The following is a 19,721-nucleotide window of genomic DNA, read 5'->3' on the forward strand; positions in this document are numbered from 1 at the left end:
GCTCGGGCCCTAATATACGGGGGGGTAATAGGGTTATCGTGACGGTCCTTATAGATTTATAGCGCTATAAATATAACAGGAATAAAGAAGACTGTTTTAGATAAAAGAAAAGGAATAAAGGAATGGTTAGATATAAAGAACACGGTCTTAGAAAAGACCCACTTAAAGACCCAATTAAAGACCCACTCTTTAGGTTTATAAAGGAATAGTTAGGTCGTGGAACAAAGAAAAGGATAACTGGTAGAATAAAGAGACCCGGCAGAATAAAGAATAGAATAAAGAGACCGAAATAACCGTCGGAAAATAATAAATAACAAAAAGAATATAATGCTATAGCACTGCAGGATAGGTTATATTAACCCCACTACTTTAAAATATATAAATAAGAATAGTATAAATGTATCTAAAGAAGATATGCTAGAAATACAGAGCAATAAAGCCTATAGAAAAATCAAGTTAGCTACGCTCGCGAATAAAGAATCTATAAATAAATATAAGGATTTTTCCTACCTTACAAAGGTATATACAGATTTATACGGGCCTATTAACCCTATAACGTATAATAGAAAGCGTTCCCTTCTGCTTATAATAGACCGTTCTACCCGGTATCTATAGGCAAAACTACTTATACATAAGTCTGAAATAACTGTTATAAACGTAATAAAAGAGTGGAAAGTTCCCGTTAAAGTTAATGAATATGATATAAAACTAAAAGGGGTATATACCGACGGCGGAAAAGAAGTTACGAATACCTTCTTTAAAAGACTCTTCGTCGGTGTAAATTACAATATAAAACTCCCGTATACCCACAAGACTTAAGGCGTGATAGAACGGGTTATAAGGACTATAATAGAAAAAGTCCGTTATTTTCTTTCCCACTTAGGCCTATCTAAATACCTTTAGGTGAATACGGTTTATTTAGCCGTGTATACGTATAATAGAATACCTGATTGAGTAGTAGGGTTTAAAACGCCTTACAGATTAGTAGAAAATCGTAAACCTAATATAAAAGATATTCGGATATAGGGTTTTATTACATATTATAACAATAACGACCCGAAAGTAAAGAAACTGGATCCACGAGAATTTCAGGGTGCTTTAGTAGGTTATAACGATTATAATTATAAAATATATAATCCTTACTCTAGGAAGACTAACTAGGGTCGTGACGTTTATATTCTAGAAAATCAGTTTCTGACTTCTTCTTCTGATACTATAATTAATAAAAAAAACCCTATAACCTATATAAATAATAAGTCTTGTACTATAAGCATACCGTAAGCAGAACCGGTTTTCGACCGCGAGTCTTATCTACTCGGCGAGTACTATAACAATACTAAATAAACGTTTAGGTCTACCTAAACCGAAGAAGAAGATAATAATAATAAAAACCATAAAAGACGTAAGAGTCTTCGAGTAGCGGGCGGTACTAATCCAGCCGAAAATAATAATACTAATAATATAACCGCCGACCCGGTTAATAACGGCCTTAAATCCAGGTTAGAAATTCAAATCCCTTCTAAATCTTCGAAGGACAACGATAACGACCATATATAGTACGATAATAATAAGCGCTTATTATATATAACTAAAGATACTCTATCCGGGAACCTATAGTTTTAAGAAGATTCCCACTTTCTTTTAACTGTAAATTCTTTATACGAACTAGCTACTTATAGATAGGCCATAAACTGCTCTGATAAAAGTAAGTGGAGAGAAGCTATAGTAGCTAAAATAACTGAACTTGAAAATAGAACGTCCTGGGATCTAATAAGTATAAAGGATACGCCTTAATATAATAATAGTAATAATAATAATAATAATAATAATAATAATAATAATAATAATAACAATACTAATAATAATAATAATAATAATAGTAATAATAATAATATAGATAAAAATACCTTGAACGTGTTAGGAGGCCGGTAGATATATAAGATTAAATATAACGATAAAGACGAGGCTATAAAATATAAAGCATGCTAGTATATATAAGGGTTTAATTAAGTACTCGGTATTAATTATTTAGAAACCTTTCCTGCTATCTATAAACCCGAGACCTATAGATTAGCTTTTATACTACGCGTATTCTTAGGCTGGAATTTTAGATAGTTCGACGTTAATAACGCTTTCGTTTACGTCGATATAGATACCAAGATTTATACTATATACCCTATAGGCTTTAAGGGAAAAGAAGGCTCTAATAAATTAGTTTAAAACTCAATAAAGCTTTATACAGTTTAAGATAAAGCCCCCGGCTTTGGTATAATTTCCTAGTCAAAGTACTCCGCGATATCGGTTACCTAGTCTCTGATTTCGATAACGGTATATTTACTTTTTATAAGAATAAAATAGACTGTGCTATACTTATATGTCACGTAGACAATATAGTGGTATTAAGCCCTTCTTCTATAACGATATAGTATTTATTTACCAAAAATACTGAAGAAGATTTCACTCAAAGACCTAGGTAAACTTCACACATTTTTAGGCCACGAAACTATTATAAATAAATCTAATAAAACGCTTTTCATAAACTAGTTACCTTATACAAATAGGGTCCTCGATAAGTATAATAAATAAAGTCTTAAATGGGTTAATACCCCTTGTATAAATAAAAAGGTCCTCATACCAAACCAGGAACAGGCATTAAAAGCCGATATTAAAATATACAAATAAGAAATCGGTGCTTTATTATATTTAGCACTACACTTAAGACCCGATATAACCTGCGCTATTAATAAATACGCTCGATATATGAGTAATCCGTCTTAGGAACACTCTATAGCGTTGAATCTAATCTGGGCATATATAAATACTTTTCCTAATATCGGCCTTTTATATAACTATTCAAATAAAAAAGACCTTAAGATATACGGTTATTCTAATGCTAGTTTCTCAGATATAATCGAAGACAGAACTTCTACGTTAGGCTATATCTATTCTATAGGTATAAATCATTTAATAAGCGAGACTTCAACTAAGCAACAAGTCGTTACTTTATCAATAACAGAAGCAGAATAAATAGCGTTAACAGAAGCTTCTGAAGAAGGAATCTATATATATATTATATATATAGATATAGTAAATAACCTTAGCTTATTTACTGATATAAACTTTTGTTTGTATAATAATAAAAGTAATAATATAGCGATTCCTACTATAATAATAGATAGCGAAAGCGTAAAGAAGCTTTATCAAAAACCTGAATTTTATAAACGAGTAAAGTATATAGAACGTTGGTATCACTACTACCCACAACAGCTTCAAAACAATAGAATCAAGGTCGTTTATATAAATACCAAATTTAATACAGCCGATATAATTACTAAAGGTCTACCTAAAGACCTATATAATAGACTATACAGTTATATGAATTTAGTTAATAAAGACGATACGTTGCCTGACTACGACATACCGCCTTATACCCGAGTTCTTAAATTAAAATACTAAGGTCTATAACTAGGTTTTTACCTACGGGTTTTGCTACTATTATAAAGACGGTTTTTGAATTTTCCCTTTATAAGAAATTAAGGGGTTCTAAATTTTTGCCTTAAAGGTTTTCTTTTATTTTTCCTCTTATAATTAGTCCTAGTTAGTTAACTCGGGTTTCTACGCTATAACTATATAATATATATACCCGTTTTAAGCTACTCCTTCTTATATAAGAACTAGTTTACGGGGGGATATTAATATCAATATTATTACTAGTAATATCCTTAGTATCCTTCGAGTATATCCTTTATATTCGAACAAAGAATATTCTCCCCGTAAGCCTAGACTATTCTCTTTCGAGTCAGCTTATCTAATACGAGTTAGATAAAGCATTACGATATTATTCTGATATCGATTTCTTTATAGAGAAAGAAAGAATAAAGGATACTAACCCGTTCCCTCGGTTTAGTTCTTCCTTTCTTTACTCTTTTTCTTAATCGCTTTTTCTCGATCTATACCCGCGCAGAACTCCCACCTTACAATTCTATTATTACCTATCTTATTTTTCCACTACTTTTCATAACTTTCCCTCCTTACGCTAATCCGCTATCTTCAAAAATCTTCAAAAGGCTTTAACTTTAGTTTTATTTATATTTAAGCTTTTACTATAGTCTATTCTCCTTTAGCTCTTTATATATCCAAGTCTTTTTCTATTTTAGACTTTTATTAAAGCACTTTATCTATAACTACTTCCTAATAATATATACACCTTTAAGTACTTTTTAGTTTTACCTTATTTTACTTTATCTTATATATTAACTTTATCTTATCTTGTACCATTATTTTATTGTATATTAATTCTATTTTAACTTTATAACTTTATATAACCTTATTCTCAGTACCTACTTTAGATTACACTTATAGTATATCTATAGTAACTTTTCTTTACCGAAAGCTTAGGATATAACTCTTATATTCTATACTTATAATATTTTATCTTCTTATATTAATACTATATTTTTATTCTTCAGTATATCATTTATTATATTCTTTATATTTATATATTATTCTACTATCCGTCTTTCACGTTTTACTTTATATAGTATACTATTTCTTAATAAATATCTTATTTCTTAGAATTAAGTTATATCTGCTATATTTTTATTATAATACTATATACTATATTCTGCTTATTATATAGCACTAAACATATATTAAAGGATTTCTTATAAGTTCTGTGTATATAGTCTATCTTATCTTATCTATTATCTTCTATTGATTCATCTTTATCTCATCAGTTACGTCTAACTTCATTCTACATTATATTATGTATTGATCTTATCCTATGTATTTTATTTATTTACTTTTATATTAATTCTATTCGCATACTTGTTATAGTTTTTATTAATACTCTAGACTTAATTCTCCTTATATTATATTCTTTGTTCTATTCTATATTGTATTCTATTTATATATTAGTTTTAGTCTATGTTTTATTGTATTTGTATTCTATCTTATTGTATTTTATATGCTCTTTTATATCCTCTTTGTATCCTATTTTCCATCAAAGATTTTATTATATTTCGTCTTCCATTTATATCCTACTTCTATGTTACTTTATACTCTATTCTTTATCATATTGCTTTACTCTATTTATTATCCTCTTTTTTATCCTATATTTTGTTTTATTTTTATCCTATTTTTTGATTCTATTTCGTATCCTATTTTCTATTTTATTTTGTTATCCTATTCCTTTACCCAATTTCTTATCTAATGTTTTATCCTATTGTATTATCCTAATTTGTATGCTATTTGTATCATCTTTTGTATTCTCTTTGTATCCTATTTTGTATCTTATGTTTATACTAATTCGTATCCTATTTTTTACCCTACTTTTTATCCTATCTTTTATCCTATTTTGGATCCTATTTTTTATTCTATTACGGGCCATAGTACATAGCAGCACATTCGAACCCTCAAATATACAGGAGATCCGCACGGAGCGCTCTCAAATGAATACAACGCTATTTGCTGTTAAACCTATATAAAACGAAAGTACAGGGATTTTAGAACTTGTAGAACTATATACTGTTGGAGCAAGTGACCCGAAAAACACCGTAAAAAGTTAAAAAACAGGTCCGGGCCGTAGTACTATTAGATAAAGCGTAGTCGAAATCGTTCCAAACTAGGTCAAGATTAATTAAGGCAATCATGTATAATTGTAACTGTGTCACACTGTTAGGGAACTGCTGCCACCGTATTTTATATAGTGTAGATTCTGTAAGCGTCTACCCAGAGTATAATCCTAGTAATCCGGCCCGTTATATAACCGAAAAGACTATAGTCTATTTAATATATCCTTTAATCGCCCTAAAGGTTAGTTAGGCAATTAAAACTATTGGTAACGGGCAGATATAATAGCCAAGTAATCTCTTTATGATAGCTATTGTATAGGCACACGGACCACGACGTGGTCCCTAGGGCATCTATGTCTGACTAAGGGCTTCGGATCTCGGGGACCTCGGGCATGAGGATATAACAAAGGAGGATACCGGAGAAGACCAGATAGGATCCAAATAATATAGTACCTATAACAGAGTCTTCACTATATAAATTAAGGGTCTAAGAGACTCACATAGATGTAACTAAATATAATACATACACAGGAGATTTCTACTCTATTAAGTTAATTATGTAAGTGCTATTTTAATATGCGATAGTTATCAGCCCGGTGTATAATGCCTAAACGATAGATATTAATAAGGCTACCCCTATTCTACTATAAAAGTAATCACGTTTATATAAGCACTCTTAAAGAACTACTATTAACCTAATTAGAGTAATTAAGCAATTAATTAACCTACTAACCTACCTATTAATTAATTAACCAACTAATAAGTAAGTAAAGATATATTTTAACGTATCTAACGCCGAATAAAAGGCAGCCGCTACCACCCTCGTTAATTAAAGGGATTAGGCGACGTAAGAGCACGCTATACACGGTAAATCTGCCTCCTACTAGAATAAATACCTTAATCCAAAGCTAAGCGATAAGAAGGCTAACGTCTACATGCTCCTTAAGCCTATACCACCTTATATTCGTAATACAAAGCCCTTATCGTTAACCTTAACGCGATGGAGGAGGCTATAGCCATTTTATCTTCTACCATCATAGCTACCCCGTCTTCCACTATTACGCTAGAGGGCGATAAGGCCACGGACGCCGCGGACGCTACCGCTACTATGGCTATTACGGCGACTATAGACGCTAGTAAGAAGAAGATAGCCGCTCACTAAAAGGCTACGGCCGTAACGAAAGAACTACTAATAGAGACGCCTATATTTATCGATAACCTCTCTAAAAAGGGGCGTACGCGCTACCTATACGATCGCCGTGTATACCGCGACGAAACGATAGACTATAACGCGTAGTAGAAGGAATTTAATAAGGTATACTCCTATATCGAAGGGACTATTTATACTATATTATATAACCTCCTCGCCTAGCTATAGGATAGCACCCTAAATAATCTATAGGCTTAGATTACTCTCCTGCACGCGTACGTAGGACTAACCCCTATAAACCTCTATAAGGAAGCCTTAGTCCTATATCGACGATACACTACGCCTATAAAGGCTATACCTAAGGGTATAGATAGCTAGATTATAAGCTACAAAATAACGATAATGCACTGTATATATATAGGCGTTTTGGAGCTATTGAACGCGGACTATTAGGCGGAAGACGCGTTAAAAGCTATTAGACCTATTGCCTAGGAATAGAATAATAATTACCTAGTAAATAACTACGATAAGATTAGAGAAAATCAGCTAATAATTAACGATTTTATAAAGGCTTCAAGGGCGGTTCTTAGTAATATAAAAGCCTATAATCCTCCGCTATAAAGCCTAGAGTCGGGACAGGCACTTTTAATACCCTCGGGAACCTCCCCGATACTAAGGATACTACTAATAATAAAGATACAAAGAAGCGTCCTCGTAGTAATACGTCCGTAAAGGCTATCTCTCGTAATAAGAAGGCCCTATAAGATATATAAGAATATCTATATCACCACTGCCTATTAGTACGTAAGGCCGGACATACGTCCTTATAGCTAGTATAGCTATAAAGATATTATAAAGGTTATAGAAAAGAAGATACGTAAGTATAGTTTTAAAAGCTGCGTAGATACCGCGATATAGAAGAGGCGGGAAGCCTTAGAGGCTACTACCGCTAATAAGATAAAGGAAGTCTAGAAAGATTAACTCTATAATACTACGCCTATTATAACTACTATACTATAAAGTCGGGGGGTTACCACGCCGTCCGTAAGTATAGTTTTAAAAGACCTTTCCGTTACCGCGAGTATAGGGCTAGGCGTCCACCCCTCCTAAGAAGGGGGGGTAGCGCGCCCTCGTACGATAACACTATTAAGATTATAATAGGGAGCGTCCCTTTCTATTAACTAAGCTAAAGCATTACTATACGACGCGATTCTAGACTTAGGATCGTTAATCTATATCTTTAATAACCGAGGCCGTTTTACGGCCGTTAGACTACCCACTAATACTTTATCTTTATCCCTTTAGGTGGGTACTTATAAGGCTTCTATTCTCGGATACAGAGACATTAAGCTACGTATATAATCCCTATTAGACACGAAGAGGCTATTATGCCTCCGTGACATCGTATACTATAAAGAGTTTATCACTAATATCGTCTCGGAATACTAGCTACGTTTATAAGGCTACCGCTAAGATACCGTAAACGATACTATTATTAGCTCTACTAATAACCGGCCTATCTATAAGCTACTAGATATCCACGGCCAGTATATAATTAAATGCGCCGAAGCTAACACTACAACGTTTACGGTTTTGGCTTAGCACCCACGCGATAATCCGCACGGAAGATTATAATAGCCGCGGTAACTATAGAAGACTATAGCATAAAGATGGCATAAACGCCTTAGCTACTACGGCGTAGATACCCTTATAAACATCGTTAATGCCACCTAGGGGGTAAGAATTAAGGGGCAGTAAACCGTAGAGTATAACGCGTACGGGTAATCATAAGTGCCTACGTAGATCTGGCAGATACTATCTGTTTACCCGTTAATGCCCGGAGAGGCCCTAGCTATTGACTTTCACAATTTAGAAGAGTCGAAATTGCTAGGCGGCCTGTATAAGTCTATTATATTGGTTATACACGGGTATATAGGTTATATATAGGATTACTACGTATAGAAAAGAGACTACGGCTTTATCCTATACGTGTTAAAAGACGTTTTTACACTGCTTAAGACCTAATTTAATATTAGGCCACGCGCCCTATATGCCGATTCTAAGATATTTTGACACCCCGAAAATATTACTTTCCTCGCTGCTAAGGGGGTGGAAGGTTAGCCGTTAGTACTATATTTATAGGATTAAAATGGCGTTATAGAACGGATTAAAGGTATCGTTAAAAGGAGGGCGAGGGCTATAAGCATTTGGGCTAATCTGCCTATATCTATGTAGCCCAAGATCTTTAAGACTACTATATATCTAGATAATAGAACGCCACAATATATTAATGACTAGAAGACGCTATACGAAGGCTTGCGCGGCCATTAACATAACCTTACGTAACTACGAGTATACGGCTATAAAGCCTTTATAAAAAAGCCCGATGCATAAGCTAAATGGAACCGTCTATAGAGGCTAGAACCGAAGGTATAGATCGGATATTACGTTAGATACTAATCCTAAAATAGCTTCCGCGTCTAGCTGCTATACCTAACGGATATTAACACTATAAAAGACGTGATCTTTAACGAAGATAAGACCTTTAACGGTAGGATTAAAACGCTATAAGCTATAGCTTCCGCTAAGAAAATTAAGGAACGCCTATAATCTATCCGTATTACCTAATCTAATAATATTACAACCACGAATAGACTATTATTAAAGGGTATAGCCGTAGACGTATTAGATCTCAAAGCGGAAGACTCTAACGCTACCGCTATTGCTACAGATAAAGGCAAGGCCGTCGCTATTACTACGAGAGAGGCTACTACTATTACTATAGACTATACTACTATTACTATAGACTATACTACTATTACTATAGACTATACTACCGCTATTACTACGGGAGAGGCCACCGCTATTACTACGGACACTGATACTATTACGGACACTGAACAGTTCACCACTATAAGGTTTAAACTGTTTCTCACGCCTTTAATATCCCCGTATAATCCTACGCGCGCGTTCATTATAGCATTAGCGGTGGTTAGGGGCGTTAAGGTGGAAGGAGACGATAACCACTAACGGATAGCTATAGATACCCCTAAGGGGTATCCGTCGGCCGCGCGCCTATTACCCGCGCGCCTATCTATTGCGAGAACTATCCTAAGCCTCTATATAACCGAGAAGGTGGAGAATGATAATGTCTAGAAGGCGTTCTTTAACGCTAGAAAGACTTATAACCCTATATGCGCGAGGAAGTAAGCTATTAATAACGGCGATATCGGCGTTATAGATTCTCTTTATACCTCCTAGCCGCTATTATCGTGTTTAACCCGCGAGGATCTCCCCTGTCCGCTAAACCACTACCGCGATATACGCCTTTACCTATTACAGGAGTAGTGGTTATAGGCCGAGGGGGAATACCTTAAAGGCTACCGATAAATAGGCTATTAGTAAGAGGTAGGTAGTAATTAGGCTAATAAGTAATAAGTCCTCGCCTATAGATAGGTATACACCTATATATTTAATAAGGAAGGCACCCTCCTTAAATATAAGGCATGCCTTATAGTATAAGGGCATTAATAAACAAGTTTAGAGACTAAAGATAACTACGCCGCTACGCTAGCCTCGCGGTCTTTCTATAGACTAATAGCTATCGCCGCCCGATTTAATCTAGAGATAAGGTAGTTCGACGCTATTAACGCGTTCGTTAACGCTAGCCTTAAAGTGGAAATATTTATAAAGATACCGTAAGCCTACGAAGTGCTAGGTAAGGTACTACTACTACGGAAAGCCCTCTTCGGTTTAAGGGTATCGCTACTACTATAATAAGAGGAATTTAGCGGCACGCTATAGAAGATAGGATTCACGGCTATACCTAATAACCACTATATTATAATCCGCCATAGTTTAATCCTATTTTTCTACGTTAACGATATCGGACTTATGTATTATAGAGATCGTAAGACTAATACCGATAACCTCAAGGCTACTCTTAAATAAAGCTATAGGTTATCGGGAGACGATAAAATCCGTTAGGTCCTAGGGATTAAGGTTCTAAGGGATAGAGCTATATATAGGTTATAGCTATTATAATCCTCCTACGTGGAGAAGATCACGGTTAATTACGACCTAGATATTCTCTGCCGAAAACCACTACAAGTGCTATTATTAACTATAAAGCTGTTAATACCACGCGATAGTATACGCGCGTTAATTCCCGAGGTCCGTTAGTATTAGGGTATAATAGGTTTTATTCTGTATACCGCTATTATATTAAGGCCTAATATCGTGTTCGCCTATTTAAAGCTTTCCCAATATAACGTTAACCCCTTCTCTAACCACCTTAAAAGGGCTTAATAAGTGCTGCTATTCTTATATTATATAAGGCACCACTACCTAGAATTCGGTAGGGAAAGACTCTTCCTAACCGTAAGCGACACGTCCTTCGGGGATAATCTAGACTATAAAAGCTCCTAAGGATACGCGATAAAGCTTTTCGGTGGCACTATTAACTAGAAGGCGGCTAAGTAACCGATAGTTACGACGTCGTTAATAGAGTCGGAACTACTCGTTTTTATAAAGGCCGCTAAGGAGACGCTATTTATTAGTCGGATATTAAGGGATCTAAAGCTTTAGTTAGATTATTAATAATTATAGCTATACTACGATAATTAGTAGACTATTAACCTTATTAATAAGAGGGTATAACCTCTGTGAATAAGACTATGGCACGTCGATATTCATAACTCGTAGGGGCGTTAGTTAGTATAGTAAGGTCTTTTTAAGCTTATATATGTTAACACGAAGGATATAATCGTGGACGGTTTAACGAAGGTAATACCGGAGGCAGGGATTAAAAGACTATAGTAATAGCTTAGTTTAACGGATTAAAAGGATCGTGTCAAGTAATCGAAGTGACTGCACGAAGAGATTAAACGCGCTAAAGCCGTAGTCGTAGCGACGATAAAGGCTCCCGAGGGCGTAGTAGATCCGATAGATATAGATCCGATTAAACAGCTCTGGCTAATCAGAATCGAGGAACTAATGAAGATAGAATTAAATTAAACGATTAAATAGGGCGGATTTAGATCCTTTTTCCTAGGGCGTTTTCCCTTAACTATTAATCTTACGATAGAAAGGTTAAGAGCTTATGGTTTAAAGCGAAGCCTTTAATTAGTTAGTTAACCTAGGAAGACCCACCTTAAGTAAGGGGGTATATTGTATAGGTACACGGACCACGACGTGGTTCTTAGGGGATCTATACCTAACTAAGGGCTTCGGATCTCGGGGACCTCGGGCATCAGGATATAACAAGGGAGGATACCGGAAAAGACCGGATAGAATCCAAATAATATAGTACTTATATCAGAGTCTTCACTACCTAAATTAAGGCTATAAGAGACTAACGCAGATATAACTGGATATAATACACACACGAGATTTCTGCTCTATTAAGTTAATTATATAAGTGCTATTTTAACGTGCGATAATAGCCGCCCTTAAATTTATCCTCTAGGTCCTCTAAATATTCCATCCGGATTTATACTAGCTATTTTTACTATAGCCGTTCCCGTATATCTATCACGCCCACCTAGGGCCTAAATATCTTAAATTTCTCGCCGTATAACGCTTTTATTAATCCGTTTACTACTATATCCGCGGTCATAACATACGTTATAAGTATTTACCCTTATTCCTTTACTTAACGTAACTAATGGCCGTGGATATCGATATAGCGAAGGCGCGTTATTAATATGCTAATCTCTTAAGTAACTAACCAAATCGTTTAGTTATTATCGTATAGGATCCTTAATTTCGAATCGTTAAATTCCACTTCTATACCACGTAATAGGCGTTATATAAAGATATCCTTTTTTATACCTTATACTAACGCTAATGGCTCTGCTTCCGTTATTAATATCGTGACCGTATCTTGCTTATTAGCACGCGACGCGATTATACCGCTGAATAAGCGGATCACGAACGCTTAACTACTCTTTCGGTTAAGGGTATTATCGATAAATAAGGTGATAGTGTATATTTCGATAGTATGACTACCCCCTATTTCTAACGTAAACGATTAGCTATTAATTAGATAAAGAATTAGATAATCGGCGGCTTCGTGGTGTTTAGGGCTTAAATTAATATTAAAACCATATAGCCTACATACTATAAACACGATATCAGGCCGCGATATCACTACTACGTATAGTATAGAACCTATATTCCGTTAATAGCTTCTAACGTTAGTCAAGGTCCTTGAATAGGGCAGTAGTTCTGCGATTTTAATTAGTTATATTAGGCGATAGTTACTGGTATGCTTACTATAGCAGTTTAGCTTGAAGAGGTATTCTAATTTTATAACGTAGTCGCGTTACGATGGCTAGATCTTATATACGGCATGGTCGCGAATAACCTTAATACTAAGGAACTATTATAGACGATCGCTACCTTATAGGTTATAGTGGCGTTATAGGTTATTAATAGCCAGCTTTATCTATACCTTATATTATTTCTTATAAGTAATAACGATATCGTTAACGTAGAAAGACTGGATTAAGCCGCGATGTAGAAAATAACACGGTTCTTATAGTACTATCTAAAAACCATCCGCTAAAAGGATAGCCAGAAAGTGCTTTTACTAAAGTAATAAGAACTCCTTAAGCCTATATAACGCCGTTTTTAGGTATAAACGGCTCCTAGGGGCTAGAAAACCTGGCGGCGGGTATATAAAGATATCGTGGGGGAGAGGCGCGTATATAAACGCGTTTATAACGTCGAATTATAATAGTATAACGTTAAAATAGGCGGCGATAGCTATTAAGACGCGGAATAACCGTCCAGCTATCGTTATTATATACGTCTTCTCAAGAGAGGATTAATACTACTAATCTCCTCGTACTATAAACCTTATCTTATATTTATATACAAACCTATACTTATCGATTTTATATATTATCACTTATATCGAATTAATACCCTAATTTCTATCTATTACGGACGCCGGTACCTGTATCTATAACCCTATCTCCTCGTTACTCCGTAAATTGTCTTCGTATACTTATTGGAATAAGTGGCTATAAGGATATAAGAGTATATCGCGAGGGTCTTTCGGAGGAGGAGGGAGATGTTTACGATAGACCTTCGTAGCCGCCGGGGTTATATTTCCCGAGGCAGCCGTTAGGGCTGTGGACTCGAGTAATAGCGATAAACGCCGTTATAGCGTTATAGGCGTGGTCCTCTTTAACCGTAAAGTAATTAGTAGAGTTTTATCTAATAAATATATATCCGGGGCGTAGCGGCTAGCGTTAAACGCTACTACCTAATAGTCTCTTTTCTAGCTATCGCCTTACCGGTTAGAGCGCGCTCCTTTATCTATAAGGAACCCTATAGCCGTTCTTATAGGGATATCGCGGTATCGTGTTCCTCTATCTAAGAGAAAGCCTATAGCCGTAGGGATATCACGACGATTACCTAAGATCACGGTCACTATTAGCGCTATAACCGATAACAGGGTTTCCATAAAGTAGGAAGCTATAGACTAGTAGGCTGCTATAGACGGGGATTAAGCGTTATACTAGCTAAATCACATAGTTTATAACTTAAGTCTTATCCTCCTGGACTTAAGATGGCCTGCTTTACCCACTTATGGCTAGATATTACGGACTATAACCTTAACGATGGGATCCGGGGGGAACTAGCCCCGTTAAAGGGTTAAGTTTAAAATAAGCAGTTCTATAACGGGGGGGGGGGGGTCCTTAGCTTATACGTTTATAAACAGCCGTGAATCTTTAACCCTCTCCTACTCGATCTAACTAATTAGACTTTTTAGTTGTTCCTTGGTTAATTACCGGAGGTTGTCCTTAGAGACGTTAATATTGCTATTAAAAACGATATATTCGTTAAAATCCATATCGCGCGTGCTAATAACGTGGTTACGGGTACGGCGGCCTAGCACCTAGATCGAGAAGATATTAATAGAATCGTAGCCGATAAGATAACTAATATAAGCACAAGGAGTAATACGATTTATTATCTTATTAGCACTCTTTTAGGCGTCCTTTATTATAGTATACGCCTTATAGCCGTATACTCGAAGATATAATAAAATCGGCTTCCTGTTAAAGAGGACCTCGTATAGCATTTTCTAATCCTTTTACTACCTTCGTGGCGTCCGGTTATAGACGTACGCGGCCGTGGAAATAGCCTTAGGCTATATAAATAGCGGCACCTTAGCGTGGATATTTATCGCACGACCTTTTAAAATCACCATAGTAATAGCATATTCGGCACCGGCGTTCTACGCTTAAGTATTAGTAGTAGATGCCTTTAATAGGATACCCTCCTCGTGTAGGAAGAGAGTCATATCGTTAGATTAAGTTAGCTTATTATTAGCTTCCAAAACACGTACCTTATAACCTAATTAACGGTCTACCTAGGCGAGGAATTCCTTAATTATTACGAGGATATCCGTTACTAGTTTACTCTTTATAACGTAGGTGGCCGTAAAACCACTATAACGGTCCGTAAACAATATAAACCGTGAATCCCTATCGGACGTTTAGTTAAAATGCGTGAAATTAATCGTCTACTATTCACCCATATAGGCAGGTACGGTATAAGGGCGCCTGCTAATATACTATGTTATTTTTATAAGCTTATAGACCTCGTAGTAGATAGTTATTAGTGCCTTAAACTTGACCCCCTACGTCTGCTCTTTTAGGTGCCTAAGAGGCATAGAGCTAGTATGCCCTAGTTGTAGATACTATAAGATACCCTCCGTAGTGCTTAGATATGGTATCGTCGATTTATAGACGCCTTTTCGGGTAGAAGAAAAGCCTAGAAAAGTAGCCGCAGATTAGTCAGAATTATAGGGCACGTACTTAATAACGGTCTAATCGAAGTGATGACTTAGGTAGCATAGTATAGATCTATCAGTACGTTAAAAGGAGTTATTTAGTAGCTTCTAATCCTACTAATATTCTCGCCGTTATAGGCGTTAGTTAAAGATTAAATTATATATAAAATCCTTATAGTATACGATATTCAAGAGTCTAAAATTATGGCCTCTCATTAGTCTGTTTAATCTCACGGTTATATTACCGTAACCTTTAATAAGCAGGTATAAACTACCGGCTACTACGTAGGCCCCTATATAGCGGGTATAAAATCAGAAAAACGGGAAAAATCGATAAGAATATAAATAGTAGCGCCGGAATCCAGGATAGTAGAGGCTCGAAGAGGGTAGCTAGTCGCAGTACTAGCCGTAAATATAGCGACGTAAGAGACGCTAGTACGGACGCTGCTATAGTTAAGTCACGCCTTTTTAAGATATATAGAGTCCCGACTTATATCTTTCTTTACCTTCTGTATAGCACGTAGTTCTTTTATTTCCGCGCGTATCGCAGGGTTATATTTAAGGATCTTTTAAACGGTTATTTTACTGCTTTTGTACGTAATCTACCCCTTTATTAGTATTTCCGGGAATAGGTAGTAGTAGGTATTAATATCGTGACTAGGGATAGTATAAACGCGGTAGGGTTCCTGTTACTGTAAAGCAGATTAACGTCTTTTAGAAGAAGAGCGGTTAGTTAAAGTAATAGAAGGTATAGCTATAAATACTGCGGTAATAGGATTCTTAGCTTTATTCTTCCGATAGTGATATGCCTGACCGATAAATCCCTGGCCAGCCAGTACTATAGGACCTGTAAGCCAGGCTTTTCTCGAGGGGTAAACTTTAGGTACAAAAAATGCGGTGTGATAAAGATATCTTCTCTAAACTAAGGGGGTACGCCCCTAGGACTTAAGTATTCCACGGGTAAACCCCGTGGAATCCTCGGCTCTTACGTACAGGAACCCGGGGGATTCCCCGGTGTTCACCAATCATACCCCAGGGAAGCCATGGTGTACCCCAAAGGTACCCCGTGGTACGCCCTGGTATTCCCGGTGGAATCTGGGGCGTATCAGATAGCCGCCCTTCCTTTTAGGCTTAGCTATAGTCTTTATGGTATCTTCACCCTCTTCGCTTCTAATATATAGTGCAGGGAATACTATAACGCGATATTTACCGCGCTTTCCTTAGTTCTTAAGTCTAGTCTCGATATATCGTTATCTAAGGGTATTAAGATCCTCGGAGAGGACTACTTCCTTATTTAAGAGGCGTCTCTTAGCTTCGGTCTAGTCGCGGCTAGCTATCCCGCGGATCCCTTTAAAGAAGTCTACTACCTAGATATACGTTACGGGCGTCGATTTAACCTCTTTAAGATATTTTAATAGTTCCTGCTGTCTTACTAACTACTCCTATAGCTTCTTAAGGCTATTCGAAGTCGTACGGACGTATTTATTCTACTTTTCGTAGATATCTATATAGTATCTAGTTATATAGTAAGCAGTATCGCGTTAAATAGCTTTATATACTCCTTAAGGGGTAGTGTTATATAGGGGTAGCTTACGGCTTTTATCGATAATATTAATCTACTATATGAGTACGGCGTTAATACCTTTAGCGTATTTATAGTGGTTATCCCTTTATATCTTCTAGCGGTATATTATAGATTCGTAGGCGCGCTAACCGCCGGCTATTATATTTAATAGCTACATAGGCGTAGCGCCTACTTATATAACTACAATTAACGCTTAGAATTTACCGTAGGTAGGTAAAGTAGGCTTTTAAGGAGGGGGAATAAGTTTATGAGGGTATAGATATTCCTAGACTTTATTATTAATGGCGGTAGCTTTATAGTGGCTACGCTAAAGCTCCTAATCGTGATAGGTTTTATAGGTAATAGGCTAGTATTCGGATATATTAATAATTAATAGATACGCTATATTAACGCGGCTAGATAGTTTTTTAATCGGTAGTAGTAAAGGTAAAAAAGGTAGGTTATCACTTAGTAAGTAAGACTCTTAATTATTGGATAAAGCGTAGTCAAAATCATTATAAAATAGGTCAAGATTAATTAAGGCAATTATGTATAATTATAACTATGTTAGACCGTCAGAGAACCGCTGCCACCGTATTTTATATAGTGCAGATTCTGTAAGCGTCTACCCGGATTGTAATCTTGGCAATCCGGCCCGTTACGTAACCGAAAAGACTATGGTCTGCTCGATAAGTACTGCTACGAACGTAAGGCTGGCTACTTATTACGGACTTTAAAGTGGGCCAGCGTCAGTGTAGTATTAGAGGATAGATTTTCACTTAGTAAGACTCTTAATTATTAAATAAAGCGTACCCGTGCCATGCCCTACTTATATTAGTTCGTTAAAACTTACTAGCCTATAAGCTAGTACTCGATAATTATATATTTAAGATAGTTATATCACTATTTTCTACCGATTTTAAAGCTATTTATAACTATCGCGATAATATAACCTAATAACCTATCCCCCACGTGGTATATAGCTTACCTAGTCGCTTAGCCTTCCTCTAAGCCCTACCTATCTTTATAGCGTCCTCCCCTACCTTTTTATACGCTCTTTACTTCTTTAAACGCGTAGTGTCTATAATACGCTCTGCCTTCGTAACCTTATCCTTAACGCGTTATTTAGCTATCCTACGCGCCTTATTCACGGTTAAGACGCCTCCGTGCTATAGCTAGAGGTTCCTAGTAGCACGGCGTTAGTGGGTAATAGCCTCGGCTAGCTTTATACGCGCGAGGTCCCTCTTTACTTAGATTAATTCGGACGCTAAAGGTAACGACCCCTTAATAAAGGTTATCACTTTACGTTACGTGGTAAGATCTAATTCCGCCTTATCACGTAAACTACGCCTAATTCTACGGGCAGAACGATATATCTAATAAAGGGTTATAAGCATTACCGAGTTTAAGGACCTATTAGAAGGGGTAGGAGGCGGGGTAGGTATCCGAGGTCTACGCTCTTCTAACTACTATAGGATAACCTAAGGGTTAAATAGATAAATCCCTATTTTCCTAAAACCTAAATGGATTATTAGTTACTTAAACGCCTACTTATATACGCGCTTAAGTAATAAAAGGAATTCAAACTTTATACTATTAATAACTCTATTATAAACTAACTAGTTAAGGGCTTTAGTGTGGTAATGCTCTAAAGCCTAGAAAATAATGACGTTAAGCGGTTAAAGTATATAGGTTAAGTAAGGAGGTAATCTACAAAGGATAATATTATAATCGTTATAATATTATGTAAATTCCTTTATATAGTAGGAACTATATCTATCTAGGATTAATAGCCGCTTCGCGCTAATAGATAACTTATAAGAGTGCTTATTAAAGTGCTATAGCTAATATAGGCTAATCTATTATTTAGTTAGCGGGATACTTTATAGTAAAATAAGGTAGGGCAGACCTAGTCGTTAGAATATCTAGTTAGCGATACGGCCATTATTATTTCGCCGGCTATCTCTTCTAGTTTATACTATTACTATATATAGATTTTACTACTTAAAATCAGGAAAATAAGGATAATAATACTACCTACTAAAATAGCTTTAATCGCTATTATAGACTCTTTATTCTGAGGGGTCCTAAAATAATAGGATTTATTCCGTTTAGTGACTATAACCTGATCTTTGCCTATCCTAATCTAAAAGCTAGTCTTATCTATATTCTGGATAGATTCCGGTAGGATCCCGTTTTCTAATATAACCTCCTATAATTAGTTAAAGTAATAAAGAACCCGTTCGGAATCCTTAGTAGTCTAACGGTTCGTATCTATCTTCTTTTACTTCTTCTTAAATTAGCCGTGCCGTTAGATAAACCGTGTAACCTATTATTAACTAATAGTAAGGGCGGGGTAGCCTTTTCTAGTATTAAGACACGCCTTTAGCATCATATCTATAGTATTAGTAATAAACTTAGGTTGAACTATAAGGTTAATATTATTAAGGCGGTCGATATAGCAGTATAGGGCTTTTTTTTCGGGCTTTAAAAGCTTCGAATTCGCTGACTTTTAACCTAGTTAAAGAGGGTAGCCGCGAAGGCGATTCGGGAGCGTGTGTTATAGGATTCTAATTTAACGCGCTACTATTAATATTATAGCCTCGGGGTTTTCGTTAATATAAT

This window comes from Sodiomyces alkalinus (assembly GCF_003711515.1).
Source record: "Sodiomyces alkalinus F11 unplaced genomic scaffold SODALscaffold_5, whole genome shotgun sequence".
Classification (NCBI taxonomy): domain Eukaryota; kingdom Fungi; phylum Ascomycota; class Sordariomycetes; order Glomerellales; family Plectosphaerellaceae; genus Sodiomyces; species Sodiomyces alkalinus.